Source organism: Lemur catta, chromosome 13 (assembly GCF_020740605.2).
Source record: "Lemur catta isolate mLemCat1 chromosome 13, mLemCat1.pri, whole genome shotgun sequence".
NCBI lineage: Eukaryota > Metazoa > Chordata > Mammalia > Primates > Lemuridae > Lemur > Lemur catta.
In genome coordinates, this window is record NC_059140.1 from 77,814,808 (window position 1) to 77,827,809 (window position 13,002).

The following is a 13,002-nucleotide window of genomic DNA, read 5'->3' on the forward strand; positions in this document are numbered from 1 at the left end:
TACAAAACTTGACAGAGAGTCACACAGTGCGACAGGGACACAAGGGTGAGAGGGACTAAGCCAACGAAGCCTGAGGACAAGCTTTGTGAAGGAAATGGCGTTAGCGAGGGGCCTTTTCAATAGATGCTAACTGGCCAGGGAATGGAGAGACAAGAGGATGATGCTGATGGATGAAGATTTTTTTTTTTTTTTTTTGAGATAGAGTCTCACTCTGTCACCCCAGGTAGAGTGCAGTGGCATCAACATCGCTCACTGTAACCTCAAACTCCTGGGCTCAAGCGATCCTCCTACCTCAGCCTCCCATGTAGCTGGGATTAATTTTTCTATTTTTTTATAGAGATGGGGTCTCACCCCTGCTCAGGGTGCTATCGAACTCCTGGCCTCAAGCGATCCTCCCACCTTGGCCTTCCAGAGTGTTAGGATTCTAGGTGTGAGCCACCACTTGGCTGCAGAATTTAAATTAAACAAATACTGCACCTTCTTCCCTCCTCCCACATGACCTGACAACCAAACACACCTGTGTCCATGCCCTTCCCCTGCCCCCACCCCACACCATGCCCATCTCTGGAAAAGTGAATAAGCTGTTCTTAATTCTTCCCATCAGGCCAAGATGTGCTCAGCCTTCAAGTGCTAGCTTAAATGTCACAGCCTCCTGTTCTCAATAAACAGTTATTGAATGAATGAATGACAGATTACGATAACCATAAAAGACTACCAGTTTTTAAGTGCCTACTATGTATGTGTCAGGCCCCCCACTAAGGTCTTTGAAAACATCATGCCACTGAGTACTCATACAAACCTATGAGGTCAACAGAATGATTTTCATTTTACAGACAACCAGATGGACGCTTGGGGCAGGTTAGGTCATTTCCCTGGGGTCCTGCACCTGTCCCCTGCAAAACCCATGCTCTTCTCCACTGCATTAAACCAATGGACAGAGAGGGGCACAGCTGGGACTGCACCCCAGGCATCAGACTCCAGCTCCACGGCCTCATGACCTTGACTGAAATCAAATCCCAGCAGTCCTTAGACGCCAGTCAAGGCCATTACCTTCAAGGCAGTTATTAAAGGCAGAAGAGGAGAAGGAGGACGACGTTGTTAAAAGACCCTGAGGTTAGATCCCAATTTAGCTTACCCTTCTCAAGTGCAGAACTTGACCTCATGCAAAGAAAAGTAAGTATGTGTCATCTGCCACTATGCCCCACGTTCTTGATGGGTTCCTTTTTTATGGGCCCCGACATCATGCCCATTGAAGAGGGATTCCCAGGGACAGACATACTTAAAGGGTTAAAGCGTTGATTCCATGTGGGACAAGGAAGGCTGCACTGACTTAGACCACCAGCCAGCTCCACTAATCAGAAGACGGATGGGCTACCACAGGACCTCTGCAGTTTAATGTTCCAGCGGAGAAATTAGGGGCCTGATGGGTCATGAATCGCATTTGAATGGGCCACAGAAGCAGACGCTTGGATCATCTCCACACTGAGACTGGACGTGAAGCCTTTAACCAGTTCCAAAATGAGTCCAACATTTGGCATCACCTGTCTACCCTTGCCTATTCTGGAAGGTAGGGGATTTGGTTGTTTCTGTTTCAGAATCCTGAAACAAAAGGGATGTTTAATCCAACAGTCAAGTGCAGTTCACTGACTGACGGCATACTGAGGGCCAATGATGCTCTTATTATGACTTGCCCTGGACACAGAAGACAAGGCAGGATCCCCCACCTTGTAATTCAGCTGACAGGCACAGCTTACTGACACCACAACTAGAGGGCACCATGAGACCTTTTATGACCAAGGAGGACCTCTGATTTAATGGTGGGTAGTTTGAGAATGTTCTATGGAAGACATGAGAGTAGCCCTAAATGCTAGCCTTAGTACTGTCACGTGGATCTTGAGTAAGTCACTTCAGCAGTCTGTGCTTCAGGGCTGTCTACAGAGAAAGCAGTACCAGCATTTACATATCTGTCCACCTAGACCTAGTTGATTCATGAGCCTTTACTGGGTGCCAGGATCTGTGTGGGCCCCAGAATGAATTCACGGCAGTGATAAGGGAATAGCCCATTCTATGTTCCTTTTTTCCTCTATTTTTATTTTTTATTTATTTATTTTTTAGGTTACTCTTTTTTTCCATTTTTACTCACCACTATACTAACGTGGAAGTAACAGCCCATTCTAGATGAGCAACTAGCATAAGCAAAGGAACAGAGTCGTGAACAGTTATGGTATGACTGGGAGGCAGGAATTAGGGTGAGCAGCTGTCCAGGCGGACCCAGGAAATGAGGGCTATCTCAGGATGTGGGACTGTCAGGGTGGAAACCGGGAAAGCTCTTAGCAAACTGGGATACCCAATCACCCTACAGTAAGCAGAACAGTATAGTTGGAAGGATGATTCAATGGAATGCAGTAGCAGAGACAAGGTGAAAGCAGGTTTAGAAAAGCCTACGTACCCTTAGTCTAACACCTGATCATTCTTTGAGGCCAACTGCAGGTGTCACTTTCTCTGGGAATTTCTTCCCGAACCCCCTGAATGAGTGTGGTCCCTTACTCTGGGCTTCCATAGGCCTTCAGGCATCTCACCAAATTGTTTTACCAAAAAGAATGATAACGATGGTTTTATACAGCTGGCTTCAAACAAAACTGCATACTCTTTGAAGGCAAGAACTGTGTGCTTTACAAACTTAGATTAGTTAAGTTTTTTTCTATGTGAAATGCTATCAGTTATCTTCCTTGTCTAATCTGTACCAAGATAACAAGTCATTATATGCCACTGTATTTTTGTAGAGTGAAGATGTTTAAATTTTTATAACACTAAAAACTCTTAAGTATTTACTTAAAACTTAAATAAGTCCTAGGATTCAGATACCATAAAATACATGCAGAAAATCTGAGTTTCTAATTGGGGCAACATGCTTTTTAAAAAACTAGTGACTATTTTGTTCATGAGCTGAACAATGTGATTGTTGTGTGCTGCTAAGAATGAAACTGAAAATCACAGAAAGAAAGCTTTTCCTGGAATTTCTGAGTAACATACCAAGTTGCATTATTTAGAACTAATACTTTGACCTCTATTAACTAACCAAGACTCACAATTCAATTAGTGGTTTTGTAGCAAGACTTATAAATTGTGGGAACTCTGCCAGAGATATTTATGAACAGTACTACAAGAAAGAATTTTAGATAGGAATATTGTGAAATCCATTGTCTACAATCTGGATTCTGGGATTTATGAACTTTAGAATAGAACATTTCCTTTTAGTGGTAGTGAGAATTCTCTAAAAACAACTCTGACCAGCAATTTTTAAATAAGAATTTGAATTTGAAATTTAGGAATCTGTACCAATTAAATGTACAAATGAGCAAGGTTTTTGTGATGTGAATTACAGACAATGTGACAGTAGAAGAAAACAGATTGAAATCTGAAATGCCAGGAGTGAAAGGGTGCATCCTTGAATCACAGCACCAGAGAACATCGGCCTAGGGAACATCAAAACCCTCACTGTGAAGACGGGACACTGGGGCCAAGGGACACTGGGGCCCAGCGAGGCTGAGTGCTTTCCTACTGCTGCTAGGAGCGGAAGCACATGGGGTGGGAGTCCCAGAAACAGTGGGCTTCCAGCCCCAGCACTGCCACCTCCTGGGGTCACCCTCTTCCTCTCCCTGCAGATCTCACCTGTCACCCTAAGTGATCCTCCCGTACATCTCACCCACCCTGTGTCGGGGAGGGCAGCCAGCGCCTCCTCCCAGCCCGGACTGCCTCCCTCTGGACAAATGCCTCGGCCTCTGGACGCATCTCCTGCCTTCCAGTCTGGCTCCCTCCAGCCCATCCTTCACTCCGCTGCCACTGTCCTTCCCAAACTGCACACGGACCTGTGTCACCCACCCAGGGGCCCTGGTTGCCTCTGGATCTCGAGATGTCGAATCTCCTCAGCCTTGCCCAACCCCTCTCCCTCCAGCCACACAGGATCATTTAAGTGACCCTTTTCCACACTGCCATGCCTTTCGGTATGTCCCTGCCTGCTTGCAGAGTCCCTCTCCAGCCATGCTGTCTCTCTGTGCTTTGGGAACCACAACTCCCAGGCTCCCCTGACAAATGGCTTCTGGCCAGGTTTGGCCAGTGGGAAGGTGGTGGAGATGATTCGGGGCTGGGAGGAAGGGACACACCAGGGTACTCTCCCCCCACCTCGTGTGGGCTGCTGGAGGGGGACATTCCCAGCAGCTGAGGTGTCTCAAGTGTCTCTGGTGTCTCCGATTTGGCTCCAGCCCCTGCTGAGTGGCTCCTCCCTCCTCCTAGGTCCCCAGTCCTGCCAGGTGGCACCAGTTCCTGGCTCAAGTAACACCACCTCTTTCTCCTCTTCATCCCTGCAGCCCAGGGGGATGGAGGAGCCTCCGCTACTGCTTGTCTGAGTTTCTCCACTGTCTTCTCTTCTCTTTCTCAGCTGTATAAAAATAACCCCAGGATTAGATTCTCTTTGTCTGAAACACCCAGAGACACTTCTCTTTTCCTGACTGATAGGTGCTTTGCCTAACTACATTTTATTAGTTCAAATTAACTGTTCTCTAAAAATTCCTTGCTCTCCAAGTCAGATGCTCTTTCCGTGAGCGCGGGCGTGGCTGGGTTCCAGCGCCTACCACACTGCTCTGTCACTCTGCTGCCGCGTCTGGCTTCCCCACCCACCTCTTGGAAGCCTTTGAAAAGCTGTCTGAAGGCAGAAACCACGTCTTGTTTCACCGTATTCTCAGCATTCAGTCTGCCTAGCGACGGACTGGCTGGGTGGGGACATCACCACTTGTTCCACACACCTCTGTCTGTCACCCTCATGTCTGGGGCCAGATTCTGTTGTGGGAGCTGCCCTGTGCTCCGTGGGATGTTTAGCAGTGACTGTGGCCACTGACGCTATTAGGAAGAAGGAATATAATAAATAGAGAAAGTGCTGAAAACCATGAAAGTGCCATCTATTCGTTTCACAGTGGTTCTTTGAAACTACTGCAGTTTATCACTTTTAACCATAAAACAGAATGTTCTCTTTATTGTTTGATAGTACTGATAAACAATTTTAAAAACTGTAATATTGTTAACAACTACAGTTTTCCTGTAGTAGGAAGTTCAACTTTATCCTATTATTGCAACAGTGTATCTAACTTTATAAACAACTTTTTAGATACTCAGTTTAAAAATGTAATAATATAGGAAAGTAAAGACTGACCTGTTAACCATTATAGCCAAATGGTCACTTTTTAACTAACTAATACAGATATCTCATCTTAATAGGTAATCAATTCATCTACCAATGTTTAGTGATTTTAGTGATTTAAATGCTCAGATAACAAAAAATGTATATCTGAGTTATTATGACAACTAAGAATTTTATAAATGTTTTATAACACGCTTAAAATATGGTCTTTGAAATTAATGTTCAAATGTAGATATTAATAAGATATATTTTGATCCATAAATCTCCATGTTAATCAGCAAAAGCTGAATAAGAAATGTTCAAAGAAAGGCCAGGCACAGTGGCTCACCTCTATAATCCCAGCACTTTGGGAGGCCAGGGTGGGAAGATCACCTGGGGCTACGAGTTCAAGACCAGCCTGGGCCACATTGAGAGACCTTGTCTCTACAAAAAATAGAAAAATTAGGTGAGCGTGGTGGCCTGTGCCTGTAGTCCCACCTACTCAGGAGGCTGAGGCAGGAGGATCTCTCCAGCCCAGGAGTTCCAGGCTGCCGTGAGCTGATGACCCACTGCACTCCAGCCTGAGCAACAGAGTAAGACCCTGTCTCAAAGAAAAAAAAAAAAATGTTCCAATAGGATCCTAACATACTTGTGATTGTCAGAAAAATAATGTTTCTTCTATAAAGTTATATTTTGTCTTTATAACCCATGGTGATAAGGCTTTCTCACGTGCTTGACGGGTGGCCTTACTCTCCCCTTTGTCTTCCTGTGAAGTCCTGGAACCTCCCTGGAATCAGAAGTCTGACCAGACGCTGGAACATCCAGTACCCTACATTTATAAACAGGTCGTATGCTACAGGGTTCCTTACAAGAGCAATCTATTTCCCCACAGGAATAAATATTATATTTTTAGATCAGTCCATCAAATTATAATGTAGCTGTCATTGAATTTAACCACAATTTACAACATTTCTATAGGAGACTGCATCCAAGGTTCAACCGTAGGTTCTAATTCCAGTGATGACATTGTCTTCCCTGCTTCCCAGTCCTAACACTAGACACGTTCCCTCTCCTTCTCAGCCCTAATATATGTATCCCAGCAAAGGGAGAAGGCCCCTCACCCACGGACCCGGTGTCCCCAAGGCCTCTCTGTGCAAGGAGGTGGGCGGGGAGATGCTTCCAAGGAGCCAGTGGCTCTGGCTGCATGTAAGTAGTTAATCATTTAAGTCGAATGTTTGTGAATTGAGAGTGTATGTAGAATCCTAGTGGAGAAGACTGAATAATGGCATCTCTGGGAAAGGTGTCAATTTCCCACAAACGTGAGATTGTCTTGGCTTGCCTTACGGGGGTGAGAATGGTGTTTCTCCAGATGGGGATGCATGTTCCCTTTGTCAGTCCTCTGGGGTGACAGGATGGAGAGAAGAGGATTTGCCAGGTGGGCCTTAGACCAAAGAGGGAAATTTTCCTTCTGCCTCTCATGTTGGGGGTCAGGCAGGCATGGCCAGCGACGCAAGGGCAGGTAGGTCTTGGTATCCTCCACACTGCCCTTCCCTGCCCCTGTCCGCAACCCCTAAAGTGACAGCCTCTGAGCCCCCATCCCCCTCTCTCGGGGCAACCTTGGAAGGCTTGAGAGCTGCTGCCCACCGCAGCTCTGCAGACGGCCGTGTGTCCCGACTCCTCACAGCTCATCCCTGTCCACCACCTTTCTCTTGGTAAACGACACTTCCCCAGTAACCACCAAAGTTCCACAGTTAGGACTACCTAATGCCTGCACCAAAGCCAAAACTGATGTCACCACGGAGACCGCGCCTCCCCCGCGTTTGCCATTCAGAGCAATGAAAGTTTCCAGATGGATGACCCTAATCTTGAAGGCACTTTGAAGGTCACTGGAGCAAAAACAATGTCTCTGCTTGCTGGAGGCAGACTGGCCAGAGTCTGCAGCCATGCGTCACTGGGCTCATGAGCTGAAACGCTCCTTGTGCCATCAGCACTGAAAGCCCCCTGAAGGGAACAGCGCAGCTTTTATATCCAGCGTTTAATTAGACATACTTAATAACTGTGTATAAGAGCATATATTTGTGTTGTATTTTCCCTGCGTTTACTTTGGTGCTCAAGTTTTTTTTTGTTTTTGCATTAAGTGTGTTTCCAGGCAGAGCCCCAATTTATAACAGTGCACTCTGAGGAACGAGGCAACTTTCAACTCGGTTTCCATCCAGGAGCCAATTAGGTCTTAATTTAGGGGGATGTCCCAGCAGCCCATTCAGCCATCGCCCAGGACTGAGCCCAGAAAAAGCCCCTCTCCCCTGCTTTGTTCAGTTGAGTATCTCATATTCTCAAATTAGTTTTACACGTTAAAGCAGTTGCTGAAACGCCTTCTACTGCCTAATTTAAACTGTCTTTTTCTAATTAAACTAACATTTGGATATTGTTCCCCTGTGAGCCCTTCACGCCTCCCGGCATGCACACCCTCCTCGAGGAGGCGCACGATGGCAATGCAGGATGACGCCACCAGCGAACAAAGCCAGAGGCCACCAGCTACTGCCCCCGAGCAGGGGACCCCCACTCACACCCCCGCCTGCCGGCGCCCACTCTGTGCACCAGCCCGTCCTCGGGGGACGCTGCTGCGCTGCAACGTAACAAACACAGGGGATTCGGGAATATTCTGCCATCACACCCCACTGCCATGGCTCCTCCGACAAGGAGCTTAACAACATCTTAAATATGCCAGACGCTTGGCGGGACCTGAAATGAAAGAAAGTATATATTCTGGTCTTTTGCAAGAAGTTCAAAACCAGCTTAGTTTAGGTGCCAAAAAAAAAATCTTTAAAGAATTACAAACTGTTAAATATGTTGAACCCAGAACAGGAAAGTGGAGCATGCAAGCTGAGACCAGGGTTGTCCTCTACCAGACAACAGCATATTGAGGTGAGAGTCCCCAGGCCACTAGGAAGGGAACAGATCTGCCGCTGAGAGCACAGATGCAAAGAACCCAGTGATGACCGGTAAGACCCCCGAGGGCCCCTCTCAGTTTCAGACCAAGGCCCAGCTGAAGGCAGTTTAGGTGAAGAAGGGCAGTGGCTGAAGCTCAGAATTCCAGGGATAGGGTTCTTTGCTCTGATTAGCTTTGTTGTGTGACCTGGGATAGTCACAAAAGATATTTGACCTCAGCTTTCTCAATGGGATCCTCAAATGTCTTTGAGAGCAGTTGACAGTGCTGTTAGCAGAAAAAAAAATGCATTGTAAAGAGAATATTCTTATTGAAATATTAATTATTCTTGTGGCATGGCACTCTTCTAGGTAGAGTATAAAGCTGAAAGGTGTAGGTCACTGTTAACAGAAAATGAAATTCTGGAGCAAACTTTCCCCATCCCAAAGAATGGAGCACTCTGTTGCAGAGCCAATGCATTTACGTTTACCACACACGCATCCGGACCTGGGCAGCCCACATGTGCAGGCGGCTGCTCTGTGGCTGCTCTGCTTTGTGATTCACAGATGGAAGCACCTCCTCCTCCCACAGTCATCTGCAGCTCAAAGGTCAAGGCCAGATGGAAGTCCTGTGCAATGGCATGGTAAGGGACAGCAAAGGAATGCCTGAATGCCGAGGTGGGAGGATGTGGCTGCTTTTCCCAAAGAACTCCACTGAAACCAAATAGATATTAAATGCCATTATTTCATTTTTAAACTAGCTCTATCTTTTCCCCATGAATATGGATAACCTATGCCTTGAGGCCTCTTTGCAACCCTGACTGTGAAATATAAATATCAGGAATCTCAAAATTTTGAACAAGCAGTATTCTAAATGTCAATTTATAAGTTGTTTTTCAGACCTTAAGACATTTTCTGTAAGATCCTCATAGTATATCCCCAATCCCACTGAATTCATCGTGTAAATGAACTATGTTTAAAATAGTAATAGGATTGCTATATTAAAACTGTTCATCAGTAACAGACTGAAGTAAATGAACACTCACAATTCTCTGAGATGAGCCTGATTTCTCTGGCTTAGGAGCTTGAATGGTAGCAGAATGTGTGAGCAAGAGCACCGTCCTCCTTCCAGACGAGCAGGACCCTTCATGGTATTCTAAAGCGGGTCCCTGTGTCTCCGGCATCCTCTGACCCTCCTCTCTGCACGATCATCCTGTCTGTGCTGCTCTCACCCTCTCAGCCCACAATGCTCCAGAAGCCAAGCGGTCACTTCCGCCTTGTGCCCACCTTCCTTCAGCTCCGCAGCCAGGAATCTGTCCTCAGTGCTGCGGAGATGGGGGCTAACCCGAGCAGGCCAGCACAAAGCTGCACACTCCCTGAAAGTTCCTCCGCTGTGACCTGCTACCACCCCTAAGGTCAGACCTGCAATGGAGTCAGCTCCTCTAAACCACCGGTCACGTGGCACCTCTAACGCATGGTGAGCTTGCTTTGTTTGATTGTCGTCTGTTGTTTCTTCCAGTGGCAGCAACTCCAGGGCTCAGGGACAGGAGTGGTACGGCAAGAGCACCTGGCTACGAGTCAGCAGGACTGTGAGGTTCACCCGCCCATCCACCAAACAAAGCCTGGTTTTCATTTCTTCAGTATCTGGCAAAGTGGCTGTCCAGGCATGTGCTTCAATGTGACCCATTTAACTATATTCAAATTTCATTTAAAAAAATCAACCCTGGCTTCACCCCTTCCCTCACTCCCCTTCCCTCACCACCCTCTCCAAAAAAAAAAAAAAAAAAAAAAAAAGCTTGTCAACATCTGCTGGTTCATTTCTTTTCCAATTATAATTTCAGAACTATAACCCATGATATGGCAAACCACTCTCTCAGTCTCAATAGTCCCTCCTAGACCAAGTGCCCTGATGCAAGAGAGTCAGGCGGTTTGGCAATAATCCCTGCCTCAGTTGTCCCTGGGGCAGTTACATAAGCATTTCAGGGCCCCTACAGATAAGAACACCTGCAAAGTCACCTAAGGCTCTCATCATTTGAGCAAAGGTAAATTAGAAAGGAACGTGTTTAAATGAGGTTCCTGTGGTTTGTTTCCTTCACCTTTAACAAGAAAAGAACCTCCTACCAGACAGCATTTGTTCATTCATTCACTCGTTCAACAAATGTCTCCGTGGTCCTTCCTGCCTGGTGGCATCGGGCAGACACACGCGGAGCATGGAGAACAGCAGACACTGTCGCAGCCATCAGACCGCTCCAGCCAGGTGGGAAGAGAGATGACTAAGTAAGTCCTAGTGCTGTTATGATACCTGAACCGGCCTCCTTCAGAAAAGACATGATGTTAGAATGCCAGAGAGATGGGGGACGGTGGGGGTAGCAAGGGCTGAGACAGCGGCCCTGGCTGGAGGGTGGTGGGGGGAGCCTAGGCCTTTGTAAGCTGTGTTAAGGATTTGGGGTTTGCTCTAAGGTCCCGGGAACCTGCAGCAGAGGTTTCAGCAGCAGGCGACCTGTGCAGAGCCGGAGGCAGCAAGACGAGGAAAAGTTGGCAGGGAGGCCATCAGAGCTGCCAGGGCAAGACAGGGTGGGGCATGGACTTGAGTGGTGGCAGTGGGGCAGGGAGAAGTGATGGAGACAGGATCAACATGGCTTGGCGACCGACTGAACACGTGGGGAGAGAGAGAGAGAGAGGGAGGGAAGAGACAGGTGTGACTCCAGGTTTCAGGCTGGGTCCGACAGAGATGCAGTTATTGAGCTACGAAGGCCTGGAGGGGACAGGAGGGGAGGGAAGACAATGAGTTCTGTTCTAAAGGAACTGACTCTGAAGAAAACTACAGGCCAATGTCCCCAATGAACACAGACGTAAAAATCCTCCACAAAATGAAGGGTAAAAATCATTATGATCATCTCAATAAATGCAAAAAAAAAAAAAAAGGATTTGACAACTTCAACATCCTTTCATGATAAAAACTCTCAACAAATATGGTATACAAGGAATGTTCTTCAACATAATAAAGGCCATATATGACAAGCCCACAGCTAACATCATTCTCAACAGTGCAAAGCTGAAAGTTTTTCCTCTAGGATCAAGAACAAGACAAGGATGCCCACTCCTGCCACTTCTGTTCAGCGTAGTACTGGAAGTCCTAGCCAGAGTGATTAGGCAAGACAAAGACACCACGCACAAAACTCAACTCGAAGTGGATTAAAGACTTAAACATAAGACCTGGAACCGTAACAATCCTAGAAGAAGCTGGGTGCAGTGGCTCGTGCCTGTAATCCTAGCACTCTGAGAGGCCAAGGCAGGACGATCACTTGAGGTCAGGAGTTCAAGAACAGCCGCAGCAAGAGCAAGACCCCATCTCCACTAAATAGAAAAATTAGCTGGGCATGGTGGCGCATGCCTGTAGTCCCAGCTACTTGGGAGGCTGAGGCAGGAGGATTGCTTGAGGCCAGGAGTCTGAGGTTTCTGTGAGCTAGGCTGATGCCAAGGCACTCTAGCCTGGGTGACAGAGGGAGACTCTGTCTCAAAATAAATAAATAAAAATTAAAAATAAAAATCCTAGAAGAAAAGAAAGGGGAAAAGCTCCTTGACATTGGTCTTGGCAATGAGTTTTTAAATGTGACATCAAAAGCACAGCCAACAGAAGCAAAAATAAACAAGTGGGACTATATGAATTCCAAACCTTTGAGGTTTCCTTCAACTTTAAGATTTTATGACCAAGAATATATGAAGATAATATATATTCTAAAAATATAATCCTTATGTCAACAGCAGAAAAGGTCCTGGGGTCATTATTTGACATCCTGCTGTATTCACCTAACTTTGTCGACCTACAGAAATCTCACTGGTTTCCATGTCCTAAGGGCAACACATGGGACAGGCCCACACACTACTTACCTCGGCTTTGCAGAACAAGGACAAAGAAAAAGAGACTGTAAAACAAAACTCACTTCCTTGCTTAACCCTACGTCCAGTTTTTAATTCCAATCAACACTTATTTAAAAACTGATGTGAACTGCCACAAGAATAAAAAACAGTAATATCTCTATAGTAATCCCAAGCCAAACTAAACAATGCTTCTGTGGGAGACGCTTGTGGATTTTTTTTTTTTTTGGAGACAGAATCTCACTCCGTCACCCAGGCTAGAGTGCAGTGGCCTCATCATAGCTCACTGCAGCCTGGAACTCCTGGGCTCAAGCGATCCTCCCGCCTCAGCCTCCTGAGTAGCTGGGATGACAGGTGCCCACCATCACACCCAGCTAATGTTTTTATTTTTTGTAGAGACAGGGGTCTCACTATGTTGCCCAGGGTGGTTTCAAACTTCTAGCCTCAAGAGATCCTCCCACCTCAGCCTCCCAAAGTCCTGGGATTATAAGTGTGAGCCACTGTACCCAGCTGGATTTTGATAACTATATCTGAAGGATTTAATGGCAAAGGGTTTCAGAGACCACTAGACATTTTTATCCTCCTTTCTGGAGTGTCCAACAAAGCAATTTGTATTTGAAATGGGCTTGCTGCTTTATTACAAAGTGACTTCCTGTGAATCTATGTTTGTATGGGAGTGGGGGGAAGGCAACGACCACCTGACATTTAGTCCAGTGAATTTAGAAACAAAACAAGGTAGGAAGAGAGTAAAGGTGGGAAGGTGAGGAGTTGGAAGAACAACGGGTCTCTTTTTAAGAAGCCAAATATACGTTTATGGGACTTCAGCCCAGGAGAAAAATCTGCCTCCAGGAGATCCCACGCCCACTGAGAGACCTGGGGACACAACGGAGAGTCCCAAGCACCCTGGTAGTTCTGGTGATCATTAAGGGCCCCTCTAGCATATTTTGAAAATTAGGCAGAACATGGAAATAAGGCAAAGTATGGCCACCTGTCCTTTTAACGTCACATGAGAGCTGGTCTGACTG